The sequence below is a fragment of the Oryzias latipes genome, chromosome 16, assembly GCF_053564925.1.
Source record: "Oryzias latipes strain Hd-rR chromosome 16, Olatipes_Hd-rR_3.1".
NCBI lineage: Eukaryota > Metazoa > Chordata > Actinopteri > Beloniformes > Adrianichthyidae > Oryzias > Oryzias latipes.
Window position 1 is genome coordinate 9,195,103 of NC_136252.1, and position 22,976 is coordinate 9,218,078.

General features: G+C 45.3%; 1 protein-coding gene, 39 non-coding genes and 4 pseudogenes across 40 annotated transcripts in view; all 44 read right to left on the reverse strand.

The window, feature by feature from the left end:
- LOC144984559 (uncharacterized) overlaps positions 1-22,976 on the reverse strand; it is a 402,969-nt gene that overhangs the window by 36,824 nt on the left and 343,169 nt on the right. The gene's annotated exons all lie outside the window — the stretch shown is intronic.
- Positions 110-228, reverse strand: LOC144985256 (5S ribosomal RNA). The gene has a single exon (XR_013649084.1). It is a non-coding gene; the product is annotated as a 5S ribosomal RNA (ribosomal RNA).
- Positions 658-776, reverse strand: LOC144985257 (5S ribosomal RNA). Its single transcript, XR_013649085.1, has one exon. It is a non-coding gene; the product is annotated as a 5S ribosomal RNA (ribosomal RNA).
- On the reverse strand, positions 1,184-1,302 carry LOC144985258 (5S ribosomal RNA). Its single transcript, XR_013649086.1, has one exon. It is a non-coding gene; the product is annotated as a 5S ribosomal RNA (ribosomal RNA).
- LOC144985259 (5S ribosomal RNA) lies at positions 1,710-1,828 on the reverse strand. The gene has a single exon (XR_013649087.1). It is a non-coding gene; the product is annotated as a 5S ribosomal RNA (ribosomal RNA).
- LOC144985260 (5S ribosomal RNA) lies at positions 2,236-2,354 on the reverse strand. Its single transcript, XR_013649088.1, has one exon. It is a non-coding gene; the product is annotated as a 5S ribosomal RNA (ribosomal RNA).
- Positions 2,784-2,892, reverse strand: LOC144986241 (5S ribosomal RNA; annotated as a pseudogene).
- On the reverse strand, positions 3,299-3,417 carry LOC144985261 (5S ribosomal RNA). Its single transcript, XR_013649089.1, has one exon. It is a non-coding gene; the product is annotated as a 5S ribosomal RNA (ribosomal RNA).
- On the reverse strand, positions 3,825-3,943 carry LOC144985262 (5S ribosomal RNA). The gene has a single exon (XR_013649090.1). It is a non-coding gene; the product is annotated as a 5S ribosomal RNA (ribosomal RNA).
- LOC144986242 (5S ribosomal RNA) lies at positions 4,373-4,481 on the reverse strand (annotated as a pseudogene).
- LOC144985264 (5S ribosomal RNA) lies at positions 4,889-5,007 on the reverse strand. The gene has a single exon (XR_013649092.1). It is a non-coding gene; the product is annotated as a 5S ribosomal RNA (ribosomal RNA).
- Positions 5,415-5,533, reverse strand: LOC144985265 (5S ribosomal RNA). Its single transcript, XR_013649093.1, has one exon. It is a non-coding gene; the product is annotated as a 5S ribosomal RNA (ribosomal RNA).
- LOC144985266 (5S ribosomal RNA) lies at positions 5,963-6,081 on the reverse strand. The gene has a single exon (XR_013649094.1). It is a non-coding gene; the product is annotated as a 5S ribosomal RNA (ribosomal RNA).
- Positions 6,511-6,629, reverse strand: LOC144985267 (5S ribosomal RNA). The gene has a single exon (XR_013649095.1). It is a non-coding gene; the product is annotated as a 5S ribosomal RNA (ribosomal RNA).
- LOC144985268 (5S ribosomal RNA) lies at positions 7,036-7,154 on the reverse strand. The gene has a single exon (XR_013649096.1). It is a non-coding gene; the product is annotated as a 5S ribosomal RNA (ribosomal RNA).
- LOC144985270 (5S ribosomal RNA) lies at positions 7,562-7,680 on the reverse strand. Its single transcript, XR_013649098.1, has one exon. It is a non-coding gene; the product is annotated as a 5S ribosomal RNA (ribosomal RNA).
- On the reverse strand, positions 8,110-8,228 carry LOC144985271 (5S ribosomal RNA). The gene has a single exon (XR_013649099.1). It is a non-coding gene; the product is annotated as a 5S ribosomal RNA (ribosomal RNA).
- On the reverse strand, positions 8,658-8,776 carry LOC144985272 (5S ribosomal RNA). Its single transcript, XR_013649100.1, has one exon. It is a non-coding gene; the product is annotated as a 5S ribosomal RNA (ribosomal RNA).
- On the reverse strand, positions 9,184-9,302 carry LOC144985273 (5S ribosomal RNA). Its single transcript, XR_013649101.1, has one exon. It is a non-coding gene; the product is annotated as a 5S ribosomal RNA (ribosomal RNA).
- Positions 9,710-9,828, reverse strand: LOC144985274 (5S ribosomal RNA). The gene has a single exon (XR_013649102.1). It is a non-coding gene; the product is annotated as a 5S ribosomal RNA (ribosomal RNA).
- LOC144985276 (5S ribosomal RNA) lies at positions 10,236-10,354 on the reverse strand. Its single transcript, XR_013649104.1, has one exon. It is a non-coding gene; the product is annotated as a 5S ribosomal RNA (ribosomal RNA).
- LOC144985277 (5S ribosomal RNA) lies at positions 10,762-10,880 on the reverse strand. The gene has a single exon (XR_013649105.1). It is a non-coding gene; the product is annotated as a 5S ribosomal RNA (ribosomal RNA).
- Positions 11,310-11,428, reverse strand: LOC144985278 (5S ribosomal RNA). The gene has a single exon (XR_013649106.1). It is a non-coding gene; the product is annotated as a 5S ribosomal RNA (ribosomal RNA).
- LOC144985279 (5S ribosomal RNA) lies at positions 11,836-11,954 on the reverse strand. The gene has a single exon (XR_013649107.1). It is a non-coding gene; the product is annotated as a 5S ribosomal RNA (ribosomal RNA).
- Positions 12,384-12,492, reverse strand: LOC144986244 (5S ribosomal RNA; annotated as a pseudogene).
- LOC144985969 (5S ribosomal RNA) lies at positions 12,922-13,040 on the reverse strand. The gene has a single exon (XR_013649799.1). It is a non-coding gene; the product is annotated as a 5S ribosomal RNA (ribosomal RNA).
- On the reverse strand, positions 13,448-13,566 carry LOC144985280 (5S ribosomal RNA). The gene has a single exon (XR_013649108.1). It is a non-coding gene; the product is annotated as a 5S ribosomal RNA (ribosomal RNA).
- LOC144985281 (5S ribosomal RNA) lies at positions 13,974-14,092 on the reverse strand. The gene has a single exon (XR_013649109.1). It is a non-coding gene; the product is annotated as a 5S ribosomal RNA (ribosomal RNA).
- LOC144985282 (5S ribosomal RNA) lies at positions 14,501-14,619 on the reverse strand. The gene has a single exon (XR_013649110.1). It is a non-coding gene; the product is annotated as a 5S ribosomal RNA (ribosomal RNA).
- LOC144985283 (5S ribosomal RNA) lies at positions 15,027-15,145 on the reverse strand. Its single transcript, XR_013649111.1, has one exon. It is a non-coding gene; the product is annotated as a 5S ribosomal RNA (ribosomal RNA).
- On the reverse strand, positions 15,554-15,672 carry LOC144985284 (5S ribosomal RNA). The gene has a single exon (XR_013649112.1). It is a non-coding gene; the product is annotated as a 5S ribosomal RNA (ribosomal RNA).
- LOC144985285 (5S ribosomal RNA) lies at positions 16,102-16,220 on the reverse strand. The gene has a single exon (XR_013649113.1). It is a non-coding gene; the product is annotated as a 5S ribosomal RNA (ribosomal RNA).
- LOC144985287 (5S ribosomal RNA) lies at positions 16,631-16,749 on the reverse strand. The gene has a single exon (XR_013649115.1). It is a non-coding gene; the product is annotated as a 5S ribosomal RNA (ribosomal RNA).
- Positions 17,179-17,287, reverse strand: LOC144986245 (5S ribosomal RNA; annotated as a pseudogene).
- LOC144985970 (5S ribosomal RNA) lies at positions 17,717-17,835 on the reverse strand. The gene has a single exon (XR_013649800.1). It is a non-coding gene; the product is annotated as a 5S ribosomal RNA (ribosomal RNA).
- Positions 18,243-18,361, reverse strand: LOC144985288 (5S ribosomal RNA). Its single transcript, XR_013649116.1, has one exon. It is a non-coding gene; the product is annotated as a 5S ribosomal RNA (ribosomal RNA).
- Positions 18,769-18,887, reverse strand: LOC144985289 (5S ribosomal RNA). Its single transcript, XR_013649117.1, has one exon. It is a non-coding gene; the product is annotated as a 5S ribosomal RNA (ribosomal RNA).
- Positions 19,296-19,414, reverse strand: LOC144985290 (5S ribosomal RNA). Its single transcript, XR_013649118.1, has one exon. It is a non-coding gene; the product is annotated as a 5S ribosomal RNA (ribosomal RNA).
- LOC144985291 (5S ribosomal RNA) lies at positions 19,822-19,940 on the reverse strand. Its single transcript, XR_013649119.1, has one exon. It is a non-coding gene; the product is annotated as a 5S ribosomal RNA (ribosomal RNA).
- Positions 20,349-20,467, reverse strand: LOC144985292 (5S ribosomal RNA). Its single transcript, XR_013649120.1, has one exon. It is a non-coding gene; the product is annotated as a 5S ribosomal RNA (ribosomal RNA).
- On the reverse strand, positions 20,897-21,015 carry LOC144985293 (5S ribosomal RNA). The gene has a single exon (XR_013649121.1). It is a non-coding gene; the product is annotated as a 5S ribosomal RNA (ribosomal RNA).
- Positions 21,424-21,542, reverse strand: LOC144985294 (5S ribosomal RNA). The gene has a single exon (XR_013649122.1). It is a non-coding gene; the product is annotated as a 5S ribosomal RNA (ribosomal RNA).
- Positions 21,972-22,090, reverse strand: LOC144985295 (5S ribosomal RNA). Its single transcript, XR_013649123.1, has one exon. It is a non-coding gene; the product is annotated as a 5S ribosomal RNA (ribosomal RNA).
- On the reverse strand, positions 22,520-22,638 carry LOC144985296 (5S ribosomal RNA). Its single transcript, XR_013649124.1, has one exon. It is a non-coding gene; the product is annotated as a 5S ribosomal RNA (ribosomal RNA).

The following is a 22,976-nucleotide window of genomic DNA, read 5'->3' on the forward strand; positions in this document are numbered from 1 at the left end:
ACATGAGGCAAAAGTTGTTTATTAAAAAAAAAAAAAAAAAAAACCTTAGGTGAACTTTGAAGCAGATTTTGGAAGAACACCCTCTGCTGGTTGGGAGGAAAAGATGGAAAACTTACAGCACCTGGTATTCCCAAGCGGTCTCCCATCCAGGTACTAACCAGGCCCAACCCTGTTTGGCTTCCGAGATCGGACGAGATCGGGCGGGTCCAGAGTGGTGTGGCCGTAAGCACTTGCCAGTGTCCAGCAAAGCCTCTTGGCCACTCAATCTCAAGGTTTTCCTGCTTAAAGCTACAGGCTTGCCATTGTGTCCTCCTGATTAACACACCTGCTGACTAGACACACCCACCTGCTGCAAAAACCATGCCATTTCACCTCTCCTCTGCAAAATCAGCCTTGGTTTAAACACACACAAAGTCTGAACAGAAACACTGCTAACATCTGCTCATTGTAACAGGTGGGTGTAATTAGGCTAAAGGTTATGCATTGACACCTTGATTCTGATTGCTCTGAAGCTACCTGATTACTTTACATGAGGCAAAAGTTGTTTATTAAAAAAAAAAAAAAAAAAAAAGAAAAAGAAAAAGAAAAAAACCTTAGGTGAACTTTGAAGCAGATTTTGGAAGAACACCCTCTGCTGGTTGGGAGGAAGAGATGGAAAACTTACAGCACCTGGTATTCCCAAGCGGTCTCCCATCCAGGTACTAACCAGGCCCAACCCTGTTTGGCTTCCGAGATCGGACGAGATCGGGCGGGTCCAGAGTGGTGTGGCCGTAAGCACTTGCCAGTGTCCAGCAAAGCCTCTTGGCCACTCAATCTCAAGGTTTTCCTGCTTAAAGCTACAGGCTTGCCATTGTGTCCTCCTGATTAACACACCTGCTGACTAGACACACCCACCTGCTGCAAAAACCATGCCATTTCACCTCTCCTCTGCAAAATCAGCCTTGGTTTAAACACACACAAAGTCTGAACAGAAACACTGCTAACATCTGCTCATTGTAACAGGTGGGTGTAATTAGGCTAAAGGTTATGCATTGACACCTTGATTCTGATTGCTCTGAAGCTACCTGATTACTTTACATGAGGCAAAAGTTGTTTATTAAAAAAAAAAAAAAAAAAACCTTAGGTGAACTTTGAAGCAGATTTTGGAAGAACACCCTCTGCTGGTTGGGAGGAAAAGATGGAAAACTTACAGCACCTGGTATTCCCAAGCGGTCTCCCATCCAGGTACTAACCAGGCCCAACCCTGTTTGGCTTCCGAGATCGGACGAGATCGGGCGGGTCCAGAGTGGTGTGGCCGTAAGCACTTGCCAGTGTCCAGCAAAGCCTCTTGGCCACTCAATCTCAAGGTTTTCCTGCTTAAAGCTACAGGCTTGCCATTGTGTCCTCCTGATTAACACACCTGCTGACTAGACACACCCACCTGCTGCAAAAACCATGCCATTTCACCTCTCCTCTGCAAAATCAGCCTTGGTTTAAACACACACAAAGTCTGAACAGAAACACTGCTAACATCTGCTCATTGTAACAGGTGGGTGTAATTAGGCTAAAGGTTATGCATTGACACCTTGATTCTGATTGCTCTGAAGCTACCTGATTACTTTACATGAGGCAAAAGTTGTTTATTAAAAAAAAAAAAAAAAAAACCTTAGGTGAACTTTGAAGCAGATTTTGGAAGAACACCCTCTGCTGGTTGGGAGGAAAAGATGGAAAACTTACAGCACCTGGTATTCCCAAGCGGTCTCCCATCCAGGTACTAACCAGGCCCAACCCTGTTTGGCTTCCGAGATCGGACGAGATCGGGCGGGTCCAGAGTGGTGTGGCCGTAAGCACTTGCCAGTGTCCAGCAAAGCCTCTTGGCCACTCAATCTCAAGGTTTTCCTGCTTAAAGCTACAGGCTTGCCATTGTGTCCTCCTGATTAACACACCTGCTGACTAGACACACCCACCTGCTGCAAAAACCATGCCATTTCACCTCTCCTCTGCAAAATCAGCCTTGGTTTAAACACACACAAAGTCTGAACAGAAACACTGCTAACATCTGCTCATTGTAACAGGTGGGTGTAATTAGGCTAAAGGTTATGCATTGACACCTTGATTCTGATTGCTCTGAAGCTACCTGATTACTTTACATGAGGCAAAAGTTGTTTATTAAAAAAAAAAAAAAAAAAACCTTAGGTGAACTTTGAAGCAGATTTTGGAAGAACACCCTCTGCTGGTTGGGAGGAAAAGATGGAAAACTTACAGCACCTGGTATTCCCAAGCGGTCTCCCATCCAGGTACTAACCAGGCCCAACCCTGTTTGGCTTCCGAGATCGGACGAGATCGGGCGGGTCCAGAGTGGTGTGGCCGTAAGCACTTGCCAGTGTCCAGCAAAGCCTCTTGGCCACTCAATCTCAAGGTTTTCCTGCTTAAAGCTACAGGCTTGCCATTGTGTCCTCCTGATTAACACACCTGCTGACTAGACACACCCACCTGCTGCAAAAACCATGCCATTTCACCTCTCCTCTGCAAAATCAGCCTTGGTTTAAACACACACAAAGTCTGAACAGAAACACTGCTAACATCTGCTCATTGTAACAGGTGGGTGTAATTAGGCTAAAGGTTATGCATTGACACCTTGATTCTGATTGCTCTGAAGCTACCTGATTACTTTACATGAGGCAAAAGTTGTTTATTAAAAAAAAAAAAAAAAAAAAAGAAAAAGAAAAAGGAAAAAACCTTAGGTGAACTTTGAAGCAGATTTTGGAAGAACACCCTCTGCTGGTTGGGAGGAAAAGATGGAAAACTTACAGCACCTGGTATTCCCAAGCGGTCTCCCATCCAGGTACTAACCAGGCCCAACCCTGTTTGGCTTCCGAGATCGGACGGGTCCAGAGTGGTGTGGCCGTAAGCACTTGCCAGTGTCCAGCAAAGCCTCTTGGCCACTCAATCTCAAGGTTTTCCTGCTTAAAGCTACAGGCTTGCCATTGTGTCCTCCTGATTAACACACCTGCTGACTAGACACACCCACCTGCTGCAAAAACCATGCCATTTCACCTCTCCTCTGCAAAATCAGCCTTGGTTTAAACACACACAAAGTCTGAACAGAAACACTGCTAACATCTGCTCATTGTAACAGGTGGGTGTAATTAGGCTAAAGGTTATGCATTGACACCTTGATTCTGATTGCTCTGAAGCTACCTGATTACTTTACATGAGGCAAAAGTTGTTTATTAAAAAAAAAAAAAAAAAACCTTAGGTGAACTTTGAAGCAGATTTTGGAAGAACACCCTCTGCTGGTTGGGAGGAAAAGATGGAAAACTTACAGCACCTGGTATTCCCAAGCGGTCTCCCATCCAGGTACTAACCAGGCCCAACCCTGTTTGGCTTCCGAGATCGGACGAGATCGGGCGGGTCCAGAGTGGTGTGGCCGTAAGCACTTGCCAGTGTCCAGCAAAGCCTCTTGGCCACTCAATCTCAAGGTTTTCCTGCTTAAAGCTACAGGCTTGCCATTGTGTCCTCCTGATTAACACACCTGCTGACTAGACACACCCACCTGCTGCAAAAACCATGCCATTTCACCTCTCCTCTGCAAAATCAGCCTTGGTTTAAACACACACAAAGTCTGAACAGAAACACTGCTAACATCTGCTCATTGTAACAGGTGGGTGTAATTAGGCTAAAGGTTATGCATTGACACCTTGATTCTGATTGCTCTGAAGCTACCTGATTACTTTACATGAGGCAAAAGTTGTTTATTAAAAAAAAAAAAAAAAAAACCTTAGGTGAACTTTGAAGCAGATTTTGGAAGAACACCCTCTGCTGGTTGGGAGGAAAAGATGGAAAACTTACAGCACCTGGTATTCCCAAGCGGTCTCCCATCCAGGTACTAACCAGGCCCAACCCTGTTTGGCTTCCGAGATCGGACGAGATCGGGCGGGTCCAGAGTGGTGTGGCCGTAAGCACTTGCCAGTGTCCAGCAAAGCCTCTTGGCCACTCAATCTCAAGGTTTTCCTGCTTAAAGCTACAGGCTTGCCATTGTGTCCTCCTGATTAACACACCTGCTGACTAGACACACCCACCTGCTGCAAAAACCATGCCATTTCACCTCTCCTCTGCAAAATCAGCCTTGGTTTAAACACACACAAAGTCTGAACAGAAACACTGCTAACATCTGCTCATTGTAACAGGTGGGTGTAATTAGGCTAAAGGTTATGCATTGACACCTTGATTCTGATTGCTCTGAAGCTACCTGATTACTTTACATGAGGCAAAAGTTGTTTATTAAAAAAAAAAAAAAAAAAAAAGAAAAAGAAAAAGGAAAAAACCTTAGGTGAACTTTGAAGCAGATTTTGGAAGAACACCCTCTGCTGGTTGGGAGGAAAAGATGGAAAACTTACAGCACCTGGTATTCCCAAGCGGTCTCCCATCCAGGTACTAACCAGGCCCAACCCTGTTTGGCTTCCGAGATCGGACGGGTCCAGAGTGGTGTGGCCGTAAGCACTTGCCAGTGTCCAGCAAAGCCTCTTGGCCACTCAATCTCAAGGTTTTCCTGCTTAAAGCTACAGGCTTGCCATTGTGTCCTCCTGATTAACACACCTGCTGACTAGACACACCCACCTGCTGCAAAAACCATGCCATTTCACCTCTCCTCTGCAAAATCAGCCTTGGTTTAAACACACACAAAGTCTGAACAGAAACACTGCTAACATCTGCTCATTGTAACAGGTGGGTGTAATTAGGCTAAAGGTTATGCATTGACACCTTGATTCTGATTGCTCTGAAGCTACCTGATTACTTTACATGAGGCAAAAGTTGTTTATTAAAAAAAAAAAAAAAAAAACCTTAGGTGAACTTTGAAGCAGATTTTGGAAGAACACCCTCTGCTGGTTGGGAGGAAAAGATGGAAAACTTACAGCACCTGGTATTCCCAAGCGGTCTCCCATCCAGGTACTAACCAGGCCCAACCCTGTTTGGCTTCCGAGATCGGACGAGATCGGGCGGGTCCAGAGTGGTGTGGCCGTAAGCACTTGCCAGTGTCCAGCAAAGCCTCTTGGCCACTCAATCTCAAGGTTTTCCTGCTTAAAGCTACAGGCTTGCCATTGTGTCCTCCTGATTAACACACCTGCTGACTAGACACACCCACCTGCTGCAAAAACCATGCCATTTCACCTCTCCTCTGCAAAATCAGCCTTGGTTTAAACACACACAAAGTCTGAACAGAAACACTGCTAACATCTGCTCATTGTAACAGGTGGGTGTAATTAGGCTAAAGGTTATGCATTGACACCTTGATTCTGATTGCTCTGAAGCTACCTGATTACTTTACATGAGGCAAAAGTTGTTTATTAAAAAAAAAAAAAAAAAAACCTTAGGTGAACTTTGAAGCAGATTTTGGAAGAACACCCTCTGCTGGTTGGGAGGAAAAGATGGAAAACTTACAGCACCTGGTATTCCCAAGCGGTCTCCCATCCAGGTACTAACCAGGCCCAACCCTGTTTGGCTTCCGAGATCGGACGAGATCGGGCGGGTCCAGAGTGGTGTGGCCGTAAGCACTTGCCAGTGTCCAGCAAAGCCTCTTGGCCACTCAATCTCAAGGTTTTCCTGCTTAAAGCTACAGGCTTGCCATTGTGTCCTCCTGATTAACACACCTGCTGACTAGACACACCCACCTGCTGCAAAAACCATGCCATTTCACCTCTCCTCTGCAAAATCAGCCTTGGTTTAAACACACACAAAGTCTGAACAGAAACACTGCTAACATCTGCTCATTGTAACAGGTGGGTGTAATTAGGCTAAAGGTTATGCATTGACACCTTGATTCTGATTGCTCTGAAGCTACCTGATTACTTTACATGAGGCAAAAGTTGTTTATTAAAAAAAAAAAAAAAAAAAAAGAAAAAGAAAAAGGAAAAAACCTTAGGTGAACTTTGAAGCAGATTTTGGAAGAACACCCTCTGCTGGTTGGGAGGAAAAGATGGAAAACTTACAGCACCTGGTATTCCCAAGCGGTCTCCCATCCAGGTACTAACCAGGCCCAACCCTGTTTGGCTTCCGAGATCGGACGAGATCGGGCGGGTCCAGAGTGGTGTGGCCGTAAGCACTTGCCAGTGTCCAGCAAAGCCTCTTGGCCACTCAATCTCAAGGTTTTCCTGCTTAAAGCTACAGGCTTGCCATTGTGTCCTCCTGATTAACACACCTGCTGACTAGACACACCCACCTGCTGCAAAAACCATGCCATTTCACCTCTCCTCTGCAAAATCAGCCTTGGTTTAAACACACACAAAGTCTGAACAGAAACACTGCTAACATCTGCTCATTGTAACAGGTGGGTGTAATTAGGCTAAAGGTTATGCATTGACACCTTGATTCTGATTGCTCTGAAGCTACCTGATTACTTTACATGAGGCAAAAGTTGTTTATTAAAAAAAAAAAAAAAAAAAAAGAAAAAGAAAAAGGAAAAAACCTTAGGTGAACTTTGAAGCAGATTTTGGAAGAACACCCTCTGCTGGTTGGGAGGAAAAGATGGAAAACTTACAGCACCTGGTATTCCCAAGCGGTCTCCCATCCAGGTACTAACCAGGCCCAACCCTGTTTGGCTTCCGAGATCGGACGAGATCGGGCGGGTCCAGAGTGGTGTGGCCGTAAGCACTTGCCAGTGTCCAGCAAAGCCTCTTGGCCACTCAATCTCAAGGTTTTCCTGCTTAAAGCTACAGGCTTGCCATTGTGCCCTTCTGATTAACACACCTGCTGACTAGACACACCCACCTGCTGCAAAAACCATGCCATTTCACCTCTCCTCTGCAAAATCAGCCTTGGTTTAAACACACACAAAGTCTGAACAGAAACACTGCTAACATCTGCTCATTGTAACAGGTGGGTGTAATTAGGCTAAAGGTTATGCATTGACACCTTGATTCTGATTGCTCTGAAGCTACCTGATTACTTTACATGAGGCAAAAGTTGTTTATTAAAAAAAAAAAAAAAAAACCTTAGGTGAACTTTGAAGCAGATTTTGGAAGAACACCCTCTGCTGGTTGGGAGGAAAAGATGGAAAACTTACAGCACCTGGTATTCCCAAGCGGTCTCCCATCCAGGTACTAACCAGGCCCAACCCTGTTTGGCTTCCGAGATCGGACGAGATCGGGCGGGTCCAGAGTGGTGTGGCCGTAAGCACTTGCCAGTGTCCAGCAAAGCCTCTTGGCCACTCAATCTCAAGGTTTTCCTGCTTAAAGCTACAGGCTTGCCATTGTGTCCTCCTGATTAACACACCTGCTGACTAGACACACCCACCTGCTGCAAAAACCATGCCATTTCACCTCTCCTCTGCAAAATCAGCCTTGGTTTAAACACACACAAAGTCTGAACAGAAACACTGCTAACATCTGCTCATTGTAACAGGTGGGTGTAATTAGGCTAAAGGTTATGCATTGACACCTTGATTCTGATTGCTCTGAAGCTACCTGATTACTTTACATGAGGCAAAAGTTGTTTATTAAAAAAAAAAAAAAAAAAACCTTAGGTGAACTTTGAAGCAGATTTTGGAAGAACACCCTCTGCTGGTTGGGAGGAAAAGATGGAAAACTTACAGCACCTGGTATTCCCAAGCGGTCTCCCATCCAGGTACTAACCAGGCCCAACCCTGTTTGGCTTCCGAGATCGGACGAGATCGGGCGGGTCCAGAGTGGTGTGGCCGTAAGCACTTGCCAGTGTCCAGCAAAGCCTCTTGGCCACTCAATCTCAAGGTTTTCCTGCTTAAAGCTACAGGCTTGCCATTGTGTCCTCCTGATTAACACACCTGCTGACTAGACACACCCACCTGCTGCAAAAACCATGCCATTTCACCTCTCCTCTGCAAAATCAGCCTTGGTTTAAACACACACAAAGTCTGAACAGAAACACTGCTAACATCTGCTCATTGTAACAGGTGGGTGTAATTAGGCTAAAGGTTATGCATTGACACCTTGATTCTGATTGCTCTGAAGCTACCTGATTACTTTACATGAGGCAAAAGTTGTTTATTAAAAAAAAAAAAAAAAAAAAAGAAAAAGAAAAAGGAAAAAACCTTAGGTGAACTTTGAAGCAGATTTTGGAAGAACACCCTCTGCTGGTTGGGAGGAAAAGATGGAAAACTTACAGCACCTGGTATTCCCAAGCGGTCTCCCATCCAGGTACTAACCAGGCCCAACCCTGTTTGGCTTCCGAGATCGGACGAGATCGGGCGGGTCCAGAGTGGTGTGGCCGTAAGCACTTGCCAGTGTCCAGCAAAGCCTCTTGGCCACTCAATCTCAAGGTTTTCCTGCTTAAAGCTACAGGCTTGCCATTGTGTCCTCCTGATTAACACACCTGCTGACTAGACACACCCACCTGCTGCAAAAACCATGCCATTTCACCTCTCCTCTGCAAAATCAGCCTTGGTTTAAACACACACAAAGTCTGAACAGAAACACTGCTAACATCTGCTCATTGTAACAGGTGGGTGTAATTAGGCTAAAGGTTATGCATTGACACCTTGATTCTGATTGCTCTGAAGCTACCTGATTACTTTACATGAGGCAAAAGTTGTTTATTAAAAAAAAAAAAAAAAAAAAAGAAAAAGAAAAAGGAAAAAACCTTAGGTGAACTTTGAAGCAGATTTTGGAAGAACACCCTCTGCTGGTTGGGAGGAAAAGATGGAAAACTTACAGCACCTGGTATTCCCAAGCGGTCTCCCATCCAGGTACTAACCAGGCCCAACCCTGTTTGGCTTCCGAGATCGGACGAGATCGGGCGGGTCCAGAGTGGTGTGGCCGTAAGCACTTGCCAGTGTCCAGCAAAGCCTCTTGGCCACTCAATCTCAAGGTTTTCCTGCTTAAAGCTACAGGCTTGCCATTGTGCCCTTCTGATTAACACACCTGCTGACTAGACACACCCACCTGCTGCAAAAACCATGCCATTTCACCTCTCCTCTGCAAAATCAGCCTTGGTTTAAACACACACAAAGTCTGAACAGAAACACTGCTAACATCTGCTCATTGTAACAGGTGGGTGTAATTAGGCTAAAGGTTATGCATTGACACCTTGATTCTGATTGCTCTGAAGCTACCTGATTACTTTACATGAGGCAAAAGTTGTTTATTAAAAAAAAAAAAAAAAAAACCTTAGGTGAACTTTGAAGCAGATTTTGGAAGAACACCCTCTGCTGGTTGGGAGGAAAAGATGGAAAACTTACAGCACCTGGTATTCCCAAGCGGTCTCCCATCCAGGTACTAACCAGGCCCAACCCTGTTTGGCTTCCGAGATCGGACGAGATCGGGCGGGTCCAGAGTGGTGTGGCCGTAAGCACTTGCCAGTGTCCAGCAAAGCCTCTTGGCCACTCAATCTCAAGGTTTTCCTGCTTAAAGCTACAGGCTTGCCATTGTGCCCTTCTGATTAACACACCTGCTGACTAGACACACCCACCTGCTGCAAAAACCATGCCATTTCACCTCTCCTCTGCAAAATCAGCCTTGGTTTAAACACACACAAAGTCTGAACAGAAACACTGCTAACATCTGCTCATTGTAACAGGTGGGTGTAATTAGGCTAAAGGTTATGCATTGACACCTTGATTCTGATTGCTCTGAAGCTACCTGATTACTTTACATGAGGCAAAAGTTGTTTATTAAAAAAAAAAAAAAAAAAACCTTAGGTGAACTTTGAAGCAGATTTTGGAAGAACACCCTCTGCTGGTTGGGAGGAAAAGATGGAAAACTTACAGCACCTGGTATTCCCAAGCGGTCTCCCATCCAGGTACTAACCAGGCCCAACCCTGTTTGGCTTCCGAGATCGGACGAGATCGGGCGGGTCCAGAGTGGTGTGGCCGTAAGCACTTGCCAGTGTCCAGCAAAGCCTCTTGGCCACTCAATCTCAAGGTTTTCCTGCTTAAAGCTACAGGCTTGCCATTGTGTCCTCCTGATTAACACACCTGCTGACTAGACACACCCACCTGCTGCAAAAACCATGCCATTTCACCTCTCCTCTGCAAAATCAGCCTTGGTTTAAACACACACAAAGTCTGAACAGAAACACTGCTAACATCTGCTCATTGTAACAGGTGGGTGTAATTAGGCTAAAGGTTATGCATTGACACCTTGATTCTGATTGCTCTGAAGCTACCTGATTACTTTACATGAGGCAAAAGTTGTTTATTAAAAAAAAAAAAAAAAAAACCTTAGGTGAACTTTGAAGCAGATTTTGGAAGAACACCCTCTGCTGGTTGGGAGGAAAAGATGGAAAACTTACAGCACCTGGTATTCCCAAGCGGTCTCCCATCCAGGTACTAACCAGGCCCAACCCTGTTTGGCTTCCGAGATCGGACGAGATCGGGCGGGTCCAGAGTGGTGTGGCCGTAAGCACTTGCCAGTGTCCAGCAAAGCCTCTTGGCCACTCAATCTCAAGGTTTTCCTGCTTAAAGCTACAGGCTTGCCATTGTGTCCTCCTGATTAACACACCTGCTGACTAGACACACCCACCTGCTGCAAAAACCATGCCATTTCACCTCTCCTCTGCAAAATCAGCCTTGGTTTAAACACACACAAAGTCTGAACAGAAACACTGCTAACATCTGCTCATTGTAACAGGTGGGTGTAATTAGGCTAAAGGTTATGCATTGACACCTTGATTCTGATTGCTCTGAAGCTACCTGATTACTTTACATGAGGCAAAAGTTGTTTATTAAAAAAAAAAAAAAAAAAACCTTAGGTGAACTTTGAAGCAGATTTTGGAAGAACACCCTCTGCTGGTTGGGAGGAAAAGATGGAAAACTTACAGCACCTGGTATTCCCAAGCGGTCTCCCATCCAGGTACTAACCAGGCCCAACCCTGTTTGGCTTCCGAGATCGGACGAGATCGGGCGGGTCCAGAGTGGTGTGGCCGTAAGCACTTGCCAGTGTCCAGCAAAGCCTCTTGGCCACTCAATCTCAAGGTTTTCCTGCTTAAAGCTACAGGCTTGCCATTGTGTCCTCCTGATTAACACACCTGCTGACTAGACACACCCACCTGCTGCAAAAACCATGCCATTTCACCTCTCCTCTGCAAAATCAGCCTTGGTTTAAACACACACAAAGTCTGAACAGAAACACTGCTAACATCTGCTCATTGTAACAGGTGGGTGTAATTAGGCTAAAGGTTATGCATTGACACCTTGATTCTGATTGCTCTGAAGCTACCTGATTACTTTACATGAGGCAAAAGTTGTTTATTAAAAAAAAAAAAAAAAAAAAAGAAAAAGAAAAAGAAAAAAACCTTAAGTGAACTTTGAAGCAGATTTTGGAAGAACACCCTCTGCTGGTTGGGAGGAAGAGATGGAAAACTTACAGCACCTGGTATTCCCAAGCGGTCTCCCATCCAGGTACTAACCAGGCCCAACCCTGTTTGGCTTCCGAGATCGGACGAGATCGGGCGGGTCCAGAGTGGTGTGGCCGTAAGCACTTGCCAGTGTCCAGCAAAGCCTCTTGGCCACTCAATCTCAAGGTTTTCCTGCTTAAAGCTACAGGCTTGCCATTGTGTCCTCCTGATTAACACACCTGCTGACTAGACACACCCACCTGCTGCAAAAACCATGCCATTTCACCTCTCCTCTGCAAAATCAGCCTTGGTTTAAACACACACAAAGTCTGAACAGAAACACTGCTAACATCTGCTCATTGTAACAGGTGGGTGTAATTAGGCTAAAGGTTATGCATTGACACCTTGATTCTGATTGCTCTGAAGCTACCTGATTACTTTACATGAGGCAAAAGTTGTTTATTAAAAAAAAAAAAAAAAAAACCTTAGGTGAACTTTGAAGCAGATTTTGGAAGAACACCCTCTGCTGGTTGGGAGGAAAAGATGGAAAACTTACAGCACCTGGTATTCCCAAGCGGTCTCCCATCCAGGTACTAACCAGGCCCAACCCTGTTTGGCTTCCGAGATCGGACGAGATCGGGCGGGTCCAGAGTGGTGTGGCCGTAAGCACTTGCCAGTGTCCAGCAAAGCCTCTTGGCCACTCAATCTCAAGGTTTTCCTGCTTAAAGCTACAGGCTTGCCATTGTGTCCTCCTGATTAACACACCTGCTGACTAGACACACCCACCTGCTGCAAAAACCATGCCATTTCACCTCTCCTCTGCAAAATCAGCCTTGGTTTAAACACACACAAAGTCTGAACAGAAACACTGCTAACATCTGCTCATTGTAACAGGTGGGTGTAATTAGGCTAAAGGTTATGCATTGACACCTTGATTCTGATTGCTCTGAAGCTACCTGATTACTTTACATGAGGCAAAAGTTGTTTATTAAAAAAAAAAAAAAAAAAAAAGAAAAAGAAAAAGGAAAAAACCTTAGGTGAACTTTGAAGCAGATTTTGGAAGAACACCCTCTGCTGGTTGGGAGGAAAAGATGGAAAACTTACAGCACCTGGTATTCCCAAGCGGTCTCCCATCCAGGTACTAACCAGGCCCAACCCTGTTTGGCTTCCGAGATCGGACGGGTCCAGAGTGGTGTGGCCGTAAGCACTTGCCAGTGTCCAGCAAAGCCTCTTGGCCACTCAATCTCAAGGTTTTCCTGCTTAAAGCTACAGGCTTGCCATTGTGTCCTCCTGATTAACACACCTGCTGACTAGACACACCCACCTGCTGCAAAAACCATGCCATTTCACCTCTCCTCTGCAAAATCAGCCTTGGTTTAAACACACACAAAGTCTGAACAGAAACACTGCTAACATCTGCTCATTGTAACAGGTGGGTGTAATTAGGCTAAAGGTTATGCATTGACACCTTGATTCTGATTGCTCTGAAGCTACCTGATTACTTTACATGAGGCAAAAGTTGTTTATTAAAAAAAAAAAAAAAAAAAAAGAAAAAGAAAAAGGAAAAAACCTTAGGTGAACTTTGAAGCAGATTTTGGAAGAACACCCTCTGCTGGTTGGGAGGAAAAGATGGAAAACTTACAGCACCTGGTATTCCCAAGCGGTCCCCCATCCAGGTACTAACCAGGCCCAACCCTGTTTGGCTTCCGAGATCGGACGAGATCGGGCGGGTCCAGAGTGGTGTGGCCGTAAGCACTTGCCAGTGTCCAGCAAAGCCTCTTGGCCACTCAATCTCAAGGTTTTCCTGCTTAAAGCTACAGGCTTGCCATTGTGTCCTCCTGATTAACACACCTGCTGACTAGACACACCCACCTGCTGCAAAAACCATGCCATTTCACCTCTCCTCTGCAAAATCAGCCTTGGTTTAAACACACACAAAGTCTGAACAGAAACACTGCTAACATCTGCTCATTGTAACAGGTGGGTGTAATTAGGCTAAAGGTTATGCATTGACACCTTGATTCTGATTGCTCTGAAGCTACCTGATTACTTTACATGAGGCAAAAGTTGTTTATTAAAAAAAAAAAAAAAAAAACCTTAGGTGAACTTTGAAGCAGATTTTGGAAGAACACCCTCTGCTGGTTGGGAGGAAAAGATGGAAAACTTACAGCACCTGGTATTCCCAAGCGGTCTCCCATCCAGGTACTAACCAGGCCCAACCCTGTTTGGCTTCCGAGATCGGACGAGATCGGGCGGGTCCAGAGTGGTGTGGCCGTAAGCACTTGCCAGTGTCCAGCAAAGCCTCTTGGCCACTCAATCTCAAGGTTTTCCTGCTTAAAGCTACAGGCTTGCCATTGTGTCCTCCTGATTAACACACCTGCTGACTAGACACACCCACCTGCTGCAAAAACCATGCCATTTCACCTCTCCTCTGCAAAATCAGCCTTGGTTTAAACACACACAAAGTCTGAACAGAAACACTGCTAACATCTGCTCATTGTAACAGGTGGGTGTAATTAGGCTAAAGGTTATGCATTGACACCTTGATTCTGATTGCTCTGAAGCTACCTGATTACTTTACATGAGGCAAAAGTTGTTTATTAAAAAAAAAAAAAAAAAAACCTTAGGTGAACTTTGAAGCAGATTTTGGAAGAACACCCTCTGCTGGTTGGGAGGAAAAGATGGAAAACTTACAGCACCTGGTATTCCCAAGCGGTCTCCCATCCAGGTACTAACCAGGCCCAACCCTGTTTGGCTTCCGAGATCGGACGAGATCGGGCGGGTCCAGAGTGGTGTGGCCGTAAGCACTTGCCAGTGTCCAGCAAAGCCTCTTGGCCACTCAATCTCAAGGTTTTCCTGCTTAAAGCTACAGGCTTGCCATTGTGTCCTCCTGATTAACACACCTGCTGACTAGACACACCCACCTGCTGCAAAAACCATGCCATTTCACCTCTCCTCTGCAAAATCAGCCTTGGTTTAAACACACACAAAGTCTGAACAGAAACACTGCTAACATCTGCTCATTGTAACAGGTGGGTGTAATTAGGCTAAAGGTTATGCATTGACACCTTGATTCTGATTGCTCTGAAGCTACCTGATTACTTTACATGAGGCAAAAGTTGTTTATTAAAAAAAAAAAAAAAAAAAACCTTAGGTGAACTTTGAAGCAGATTTTGGAAGAACACCCTCTGCTGGTTGGGAGGAAAAGATGGAAAACTTACAGCACCTGGTATTCCCAAGCGGTCTCCCATCCAGGTACTAACCAGGCCCAACCCTGTTTGGCTTCCGAGATCGGACGAGATCGGGCGGGTCCAGAGTGGTGTGGCCGTAAGCACTTGCCAGTGTCCAGCAAAGCCTCTTGGCCACTCAATCTCAAGGTTTTCCTGCTTAAAGCTACAGGCTTGCCATTGTGTCCTCCTGATTAACACACCTGCTGACTAGACACACCCACCTGCTGCAAAAACCATGCCATTTCACCTCTCCTCTGCAAAATCAGCCTTGGTTTAAACACACACAAAGTCTGAACAGAAACACTGCTAACATCTGCTCATTGTAACAGGTGGGTGTAATTAGGCTAAAGGTTATGCATTGACACCTTGATTCTGATTGCTCTGAAGCTACCTGATTACTTTACATGAGGCAAAAGTTGTTTATTAAAAAAAAAAAAAAAAAAACCTTAGGTGAACTTTGAAGCAGATTTTGGAAGAACACCCTCTGCTGGTTGGGAGGAAAAGATGGAAAACTTACAGCACCTGGTATTCCCAAGCGGTCTCCCATCCAGGTACTAACCAGGCCCAACCCTGTTTGGCTTCCGAGATCGGACGAGATCGGGCGGGTCCAGAGTGGTGTGGCCGTAAGCACTTGCCAGTGTCCAGCAAAGCCTCTTGGCCACTCAATCTCAAGGTTTTCCTGCTTAAAGCTACAGGCTTGCCATTGTGTCCTCCTGATTAACACACCTGCTGACTAGACACACCCACCTGCTGCAAAAACCATGCCATTTCACCTCTCCTCTGCAAAATCAGCCTTGGTTTAAACACACACAAAGTCTGAACAGAAACACTGCTAACATCTGCTCATTGTAACAGGTGGGTGTAATTAGGCTAAAGGTTATGCATTGACACCTTGATTCTGATTGCTCTGAAGCTACCTGATTACTTTACATGAGGCAAAAGTTGTTTATTAAAAAAAAAAAAAAAAAAAACCTTAGGTGAACTTTGAAGCAGATTTTGGAAGAACACCCTCTGCTGGTTGGGAGGAAAAGATGGAAAACTTACAGCACCTGGTATTCCCAAGCGGTCTCCCATCCAGGTACTAACCAGGCCCAACCCTGTTTGGCTTCCGAGATCGGACGAGATCGGGCGGGTCCAGAGTGGTGTGGCCGTAAGCACTTGCCAGTGTCCAGCAAAGCCTCTTGGCCACTCAATCTCAAGGTTTTCCTGCTTAAAGCTACAGGCTTGCCATTGTGTCCTCCTGATTAACACACCTGCTGACTAGACACACCCACCTGCTGCAAAAACCATGCCATTTCACCTCTCCTCTGCAAAATCAGCCTTGGTTTAAACACACACAAAGTCTGAACAGAAACACTGCTAACATCTGCTCATTGTAACAGGTGGGTGTAATTAGGCTAAAGGTTATGCATTGACACCTTGATTCTGATTGCTCTGAAGCTACCTGATTACTTTACATGAGGCAAAAGTTGTTTATTAAAAAAAAAAAAAAAAAAAAAGAAAAAGAAAAAGAAAAAAACCTTAGGTGAACTTTGAAGCAGATTTTGGAAGAACACCCTCTGCTGGTTGGGAGGAAGAGATGGAAAACTTACAGCACCTGGTATTCCCAAGCGGTCTCCCATCCAGGTACTAACCAGGCCCAACCCTGTTTGGCTTCCGAGATCGGACGAGATCGGGCGGGTCCAGAGTGGTGTGGCCGTAAGCACTTGCCAGTGTCCAGCAAAGCCTCTTGGCCACTCAATCTCAAGGTTTTCCTGCTTAAAGCTACAGGCTTGCCATTGTGTCCTCCTGATTAACACACCTGCTGACTAGACACACCCACCTGCTGCAAAAACCATGCCATTTCACCTCTCCTCTGCAAAATCAGCCTTGGTTTAAACACACACAAAGTCTGAACAGAAACACTGCTAACATCTGCTCATTGTAACAGGTGGGTGTAATTAGGCTAAAGGTTATGCATTGACACCTTGATTCTGATTGCTCTGAAGCTACCTGATTACTTTACATGAGGCAAAAGTTGTTTATTAAAAAAAAAAAAAAAAAAAAAACCTTAGGTGAACTTTGAAGCAGATTTTGGAAGAACACCCTCTGCTGGTTGGGAGGAAGAGATGGAAAACTTACAGCACCTGGTATTCCCAAGCGGTCTCCCATCCAGGTACTAACCAGGCCCAACCCTGTTTGGCTTCCGAGATCGGACGAGATCGGGCGGGTCCAGAGTGGTGTGGCCGTAAGCACTTGCCAGTGTCCAGCAAAGCCTCTTGGCCACTCAATCTCAAGGTTTTCCTGCTTAAAGCTACAGGCTTGCCATTGTGTCCTCCTGATTAACACACCTGCTGACTAGACACACCCACCTGCTGCAAAAACCATGCCATTTCACCTCTCCTCTGCAAAATCAGCCTTGGTTTAAACACACACAAAGTCTGAACAGAAACACTGCTAACATCTGCTCATTGTAACAGGTGGGTGTAATTAGGCTAAAGGTTATGCATTGACACCTTGATTCTGATTGCTCTGAAGCTACCTGATTACTTTACATGAGGCAAAAGTTGTTTATTAAAAAAAAAAAAAAAAAAAAAGAAAAAGAAAAAGGAAAAAACCTTAGGTGAACTTTGAAGCAGATTTTGGAAGAACACCCTCTGCTGGTTGGGAGGAAAAGATGGAAAACTTACAGCACCTGGTATTCCCAAGCGGTCTCCCATCCAGGTACTAACCAGGCCCAACCCTGTTTGGCTTCCGAGATCGGACGGGTCCAGAGTGGTGTGGCCGTAAGCACTTGCCAGTGTCCAGCAAAGCCTCTTGGCCACTCAATCTCAAGGTTTTCCTGCTTAAAGCTACAGGCTTGCCATTGTGTCCTCCTGATTAACACACCTGCTGACTAGACACACCCACCTGCTGCAAAAACCATGCCATTTCACCTCTCCTCTGCAAAATCAGCCTTGGTTTAAACACACACAAAGTCTGAACAGAAACACTGCTAACATCTGCTCATTGTAACAGGTGGGTGTAATTAGGCTAAAGGTTATGCATTGACACCTTGATTCTGATTGCTCTGAAGCTACCTGATTACTTTACATGAGGCAAAAGTTGTTTATTAAAAAAAAAAAAAAAAAAAAAGAAAAAGAAAAAGGAAAAAACCTTAGGTGAACTTTGAAGCAGATTTTGGAAGAACACCCTCTGCTGGTTGGGAGGAAAAGATGGAAAACTTACAGCACCTGGTATTCCCAAGCGGTCCCCCATCCAGGTACTAACCAGGCCCAACCCTGTTTGGCTTCCGAGATCGGACGAGATCGGGCGGGTCCAGAGTGGTGTGGCCGTAAGCACTTGCCAGTGTCCAGCAAAGCCTCTTGGCCACTCAATCTCAAGGTTTTCCTGCTTAAAGCTACAGGCTTGCCATTGTGTCCTCCTGATTAACACACCTGCTGACTAGACACACCCACCTGCTGCAAAAACCATGCCATTTCACCTCTCCTCTGCAAAATCAGCCTTGGTTTAAACACACACAAAGTCTGAACAGAAACACTGCTAACATCTGCTCATTGTAACAGGTGGGTGTAATTAGGCTAAAGGTTATGCATTGACACCTTGATTCTGATTGCTCTGAAGCTACCTGATTACTTTACATGAGGCAAAAGTTGTTTATTAAAAAAAAAAAAAAAAAAACCTTAGGTGAACTTTGAAGCAGATTTTGGAAGAACACCCTCTGCTGGTTGGGAGGAAAAGATGGAAAACTTACAGCACCTGGTATTCCCAAGCGGTCTCCCATCCAGGTACTAACCAGGCCCAACCCTGTTTGGCTTCCGAGATCGGACGAGATCGGGCGGGTCCAGAGTGGTGTGGCCGTAAGCACTTGCCAGTGTCCAGCAAAGCCTCTTGGCCACTCAATCTCAAGGTTTTCCTGCTTAAAGCTACAGGCTTGCCATTGTGTCCTCCTGATTAACACACCTGCTGACTAGACACACCCACCTGCTGCAAAAACCATGCCATTTCACCTCTCCTCTGCAAAATCAGCCTTGGTTTAAACACACACAAAGTCTGAACAGAAACACTGCTAACATCTGCTCATTGTAACAGGTGGGTGTAATTAGGCTAAAGGTTATGCATTGACACCTTGATTCTGATTGCTCTGAAGCTACCTGATTACTTTACATGAGGCAAAAGTTGTTTATTAAAAAAAAAAAAAAAAAAACCTTAGGTGAACTTTGAAGCAGATTTTGGAAGAACACCCTCTGCTGGTTGGGAGGAAAAGATGGAAAACTTACAGCACCTGGTATTCCCAAGCGGTCTCCCATCCAGGTACTAACCAGGCCCAACCCTGTTTGGCTTCCGAGATCGGACGAGATCGGGCGGGTCCAGAGTGGTGTGGCCGTAAGCACTTGCCAGTGTCCAGCAAAGCCTCTTGGCCACTCAATCTCAAGGTTTTCCTGCTTAAAGCTACAGGCTTGCCATTGTGTCCTCCTGATTAACACACCTGCTGACTAGACACACCCACCTGCTGCAAAAACCATGCCATTTCACCTCTCCTCTGCAAAATCAGCCTTGGTTTAAACACACACAAAGTCTGAACAGAAACACTGCTAACATCTGCTCATTGTAACAGGTGGGTGTAATTAGGCTAAAGGTTATGCATTGACACCTTGATTCTGATTGCTCTGAAGCTACCTGATTACTTTACATGAGGCAAAAGTTGTTTATTAAAAAAAAAAAAAAAAAAAACCTTAGGTGAACTTTGAAGCAGATTTTGGAAGAACACCCTCTGCTGGTTGGGAGGAAAAGATGGAAAACTTACAGCACCTGGTATTCCCAAGCGGTCTCCCATCCAGGTACTAACCAGGCCCAACCCTGTTTGGCTTCCGAGATCGGACGAGATCGGGCGGGTCCAGAGTGGTGTGGCCGTAAGCACTTGCCAGTGTCCAGCAAAGCCTCTTGGCCACTCAATCTCAAGGTTTTCCTGCTTAAAGCTACAGGCTTGCCATTGTGTCCTCCTGATTAACACACCTGCTGACTAGACACACCCACCTGCTGCAAAAACCATGCCATTTCACCTCTCCTCTGCAAAATCAGCCTTGGTTTAAACACACACAAAGTCTGAACAGAAACACTGCTAACATCTGCTCATTGTAACAGGTGGGTGTAATTAGGCTAAAGGTTATGCATTGACACCTTGATTCTGATTGCTCTGAAGCTACCTGATTACTTTACATGAGGCAAAAGTTGTTTATTAAAAAAAAAAAAAAAAAAACCTTAGGTGAACTTTGAAGCAGATTTTGGAAGAACACCCTCTGCTGGTTGGGAGGAAAAGATGGAAAACTTACAGCACCTGGTATTCCCAAGCGGTCTCCCATCCAGGTACTAACCAGGCCCAACCCTGTTTGGCTTCCGAGATCGGACGAGATCGGGCGGGTCCAGAGTGGTGTGGCCGTAAGCACTTGCCAGTGTCCAGCAAAGCCTCTTGGCCACTCAATCTCAAGGTTTTCCTGCTTAAAGCTACAGGCTTGCCATTGTGTCCTCCTGATTAACACACCTGCTGACTAGACACACCCACCTGCTGCAAAAACCATGCCATTTCACCTCTCCTCTGCAAAATCAGCCTTGGTTTAAACACACACAAAGTCTGAACAGAAACACTGCTAACATCTGCTCATTGTAACAGGTGGGTGTAATTAGGCTAAAGGTTATGCATTGACACCTTGATTCTGATTGCTCTGAAGCTACCTGATTACTTTACATGAGGCAAAAGTTGTTTATTAAAAAAAAAAAAAAAAAAAACCTTAGGTGAACTTTGAAGCAGATTTTGGAAGAACACCCTCTGCTGGTTGGGAGGAAAAGATGGAAAACTTACAGCACCTGGTATTCCCAAGCGGTCTCCCATCCAGGTACTAACCAGGCCCAACCCTGTTTGGCTTCCGAGATCGGACGAGATCGGGCGGGTCCAGAGTGGTGTGGCCGTAAGCACTTGCCAGTGTCCAGCAAAGCCTCTTGGCCACTCAATCTCAAGGTTTTCCTGCTTAAAGCTACAGGCTTGCCATTGTGTCCTCCTGATTAACACACCTGCTGACTAGACACACCCACCTGCTGCAAAAACCATGCCATTTCACCTCTCCTCTGCAAAATCAGCCTTGGTTTAAACACACACAAAGTCTGAACAGAAACACTGCTAACATCTGCTCATTGTAACAGGTGGGTGTAATTAGGCTAAAGGTTATGCATTGACACCTTGATTCTGATTGCTCTGAAGCTACCTGATTACTTTACATGAGGCAAAAGTTGTTTATTAAAAAAAAAAAAAAAAAAAAAGAAAAAGAAAAAGAAAAAAACCTTAGGTGAACTTTGAAGCAGATTTTGGAAGAACACCCTCTGCTGGTTGGGAGGAAGAGATGGAAAACTTACAGCACCTGGTATTCCCAAGCGGTCTCCCATCCAGGTACTAACCAGGCCCAACCCTGTTTGGCTTCCGAGATCGGACGAGATCGGGCGGGTCCAGAGTGGTGTGGCCGTAAGCACTTGCCAGTGTCCAGCAAAGCCTCTTGGCCACTCAATCTCAAGGTTTTCCTGCTTAAAGCTACAGGCTTGCCATTGTGTCCTCCTGATTAACACACCTGCTGACTAGACACACCCACCTGCTGCAAAAACCATGCCATTTCACCTCTCCTCTGCAAAATCAGCCTTGGTTTAAACACACACAAAGTCTGAACAGAAACACTGCTAACATCTGCTCATTGTAACAGGTGGGTGTAATTAGGCTAAAGGTTATGCATTGACACCTTGATTCTGATTGCTCTGAAGCTACCTGATTACTTTACATGAGGCAAAAGTTGTTTATTAAAAAAAAAAAAAAAAAAAACCTTAGGTGAACTTTGAAGCAGATTTTGGAAGAACACCCTCTGCTGGTTGGGAGGAAAAGATGGAAAACTTACAGCACCTGGTATTCCCAAGCGGTCTCCCATCCAGGTACTAACCAGGCCCAACCCTGTTTGGCTTCCGAGATCGGACGAGATCGGGCGGGTCCAGAGTGGTGTGGCCGTAAGCACTTGCCAGTGTCCAGCAAAGCCTCTTGGCCACTCAATCTCAAGGTTTTCCTGCTTAAAGCTACAGGCTTGCCATTGTGTCCTCCTGATTAACACACCTGCTGACTAGACACACCCACCTGCTGCAAAAACCATGCCATTTCACCTCTCCTCTGCAAAATCAGCCTTGGTTTAAACACACACAAAGTCTGAACAGAAACACTGCTAACATCTGCTCATTGTAACAGGTGGGTGTAATTAGGCTAAAGGTTATGCATTGACACCTTGATTCTGATTGCTCTGAAGCTACCTGATTACTTTACATGAGGCAAAAGTTGTTTATTAAAAAAAAAAAAAAAAAAAAAGAAAAAGAAAAAGGAAAAAACCTTAGGTGAACTTTGAAGCAGATTTTGGAAGAACACCCTCTGCTGGTTGGGAGGAAAAGATGGAAAACTTACAGCACCTGGTATTCCCAAGCGGTCTCCCATCCAGGTACTAACCAGGCCCAACCCTGTTTGGCTTCCGAGATCGGACGAGATCGGGCGGGTCCAGAGTGGTGTGGCCGTAAGCACTTGCCAGTGTCCAGCAAAGCCTCTTGGCCACTCAATCTCAAGGTTTTCCTGCTTAAAGCTACAGGCTTGCCATTGTGTCCTCCTGATTAACACACCTGCTGACTAGACACACCCACCTGCTGCAAAAACCATGCCATTTCACCTCTCCTCTGCAAAATCAGCCTTGGTTTAAACACACACAAAGTCTGAACAGAAACACTGCTAACATCTGCTCATTGTAACAGGTGGGTGTAATTAGGCTAAAGGTTATGCATTGACACCTTGATTCTGATTGCTCTGAAGCTACCTGATTACTTTACATGAGGCAAAAGTTGTTTATTAAAAAAAAAAAAAAAAAAAAAGAAAAAGAAAAAGGAAAAAACCTTAGGTGAACTTTGAAGCAGATTTTGGAAGAACACCCTCTGCTGGTTGGGAGGAAAAGATGGAAAACTTACAGCACCTGGTATTCCCAAGCGGTCTCCCATCCAGGTACTAACCAGGCCCAACCCTGTTTGGCTTCCGAGATCGGACGAGATCGGGCGGGTCCAGAGTGGTGTGGCCGTAAGCACTTGCCAGTGTCCAGCAAAGCCTCTTGGCCACTCAATCTCAAGGTTTTCCTGCTTAAAGCTACAGGCTTGCCATTGTGCCCTTCTGATTAACACACCTGCTGACTAGACACACCCACCTGCTGCAAAAACCATGCCATTTCACCTCTCCTCTGCAAAATCAGCCTTGGTTTAAACACACACAAAGTCTGAACAGAAACACTGCTAACATCTGCTCATTGTAACAGGTGGGTGTAATTAGGCTAAAGGTTATGCATTGACACCTTGATTCTGATTGCTCTGAAGCTACCTGATTACTTTACATGAGGCAAAAGTTGTTTATTAAAAAAAAAAAAAAAA